The sequence below is a fragment of the Suricata suricatta genome, chromosome 5, assembly GCF_006229205.1.
Source record: "Suricata suricatta isolate VVHF042 chromosome 5, meerkat_22Aug2017_6uvM2_HiC, whole genome shotgun sequence".
Classification (NCBI taxonomy): domain Eukaryota; kingdom Metazoa; phylum Chordata; class Mammalia; order Carnivora; family Herpestidae; genus Suricata; species Suricata suricatta.
The window spans coordinates 2,880,349-2,882,324 of record NC_043704.1 but is presented as its reverse complement, the minus strand read 5'-3'; positions in this window follow the sequence as shown (position 1 = coordinate 2,882,324).

Below are 1,976 nucleotides of genomic sequence, written 5' to 3'. Positions count from 1 at the left end.
TCATTCTTTGGAGAGGACACAGAGAGAAAGAGAGAAAGAGGGAGGGAGAAAGAAAAAATGCAAACTGAGGGAGAAAAACAGAGGAAGAGAATGGGAATCTTCACTAGGCTCCAAGTGCAGCGGGAGTCCCGACTCAAGGCTGGATCACAGGTCCCTGGGATCAAGGCCTGAACTCAAATGGAGAGTCCGATGCTCAACTGGCAGAGACACCCAGGTCCCCACAATTTCTACATGTGTGAAATTTTCGGAGAAAAAGACAACAGGGCTTCCGGCCAGGGGCACAAGGCTTACCTGAGAAGTGGCCATTTCTTCTTTCATCTTCTCCTCTATGTTTCTTTCTCAGAAGATCTTTGTGGAGAAATACCAGCTCAAGTAGGAGAAATGTGTCTGAAGAGCCAGCAAAGCAGTCTCTTCACTGGTAAACTACTCGCCTGCAGGCAGGACTTTCAAATGCAGAGAAGGTACAACTTCCCAGCCTTCCTGTCAGGAACAATTGAGAAATTATGAGCTCCTACTTTAAGACCCAGCTCTGAGATTGCCTTCTCTGCTTTGGGAGGGGGGCATCCCTGTTGGGAGGCACCTTGGACTCAGGGTTGAGTGAAAATTCCTGGTGAGGGTAAGGCAAGTGTGCCAAATGTTTTGTCGCCAGACAGCGACCACCACTTACCCTCCTGGAACTATCATTTCTGCTTGGGCACCAACCCTTGGACTGCTTTCTGATTAGTGTCAGGAGTGGCCTGTCCCCCTGCCCTGTCCCTGAGGTGTGATTGCACCTGGTCAGGGAAAAGATGATCAAACTAGAACACCCTGGTGCGACTAAGGCAAGCCACCTAGAATTTTCCTCCTAGCCGAGCAGTTAACTGGTAAGTGACTTTTTTGTACTCCTGGATGTGGTTTGAAGTCACTATTGTGATAAATGTCAAAAATGTATCATTCGTCTTGGATGGTGAAAGCAGACCGTGTGTCTCCTGGGGATCCTGTATATCTGGGTACCTTCTCTTAGAGGTATAAACAGCCTACTGACCCTTACTCATGAAAAACTGACCTTTACTAAAGAATGTTGTTTGCCTCATGGCTAAATATTGCTTTCTCAGGGCTCTGCTGGAGGTTTTATACATCTTGCTCTTCTGCATCCTATGGGGAGGAAAGTACGCTTAAAAAATACCTGCCCTTCCCATATAATAGCATGAGTACCCGTAGCTGTTTTTTTGACAATGATTAAGACTAAGACTAGAATTGTACCTTCTGCAGAATCCCCCATCTGCAAAATTGTGTTGAAAAAGTTATTTATGAGAAATCATTTACTAACATAACCTGCTCTTTCTGCTCCTTGTACCTCTCACTATAAATAATGCAAAAAATCAGACAGAGCAGATGCCTGCCTGGGGATCACAAAGAAACTTGAGCTATCTCACTCTCCTTCGCTGACACCATCCATCCTTCAAGGACCCTGGACCTGTGGGAGATGGACTCTGGCACCTCCCTTCCCACAGAGCCCACAGACTCTGCCTGAGCACAGAAAATGGCTGTTACTTGGACCTCAACCTCCCCAACTCCTCTCCAGGAGATCTGCTACCTCTCCTTGTCGAACAGCCTGCACTCCACTCTCATAGGTTTGTTTTTTTGTTTTTTTTTTATAGTATGCATTTCTTTTTTGGGAGACAGAGACAGAGCTTGAGCAGGGGAGGGGCAGAGAGACAGCAGTCAGATTCTGAAGCCTGCTCCAGGCTCTGAGCTTGAGCACACACCCCATGCTCTGCTCACACCCACAAAGCCTAGGATGATGACCTGAGCCCAAGTCAGGTGGGTAAACGATGAGCCACCCCAGCCCCTCTCAACTCTCATACATTAAAGGGAAGCCTTCCTGCCTGTCCCTGGGCCCCACTTAGAATTATGATGGAAAAGGAGAAGACTCATTAGGCAGAATGGGAAAGATCAGGACCTGAGGTCTCTGGGTGGGAAAAGCATTTAGAACA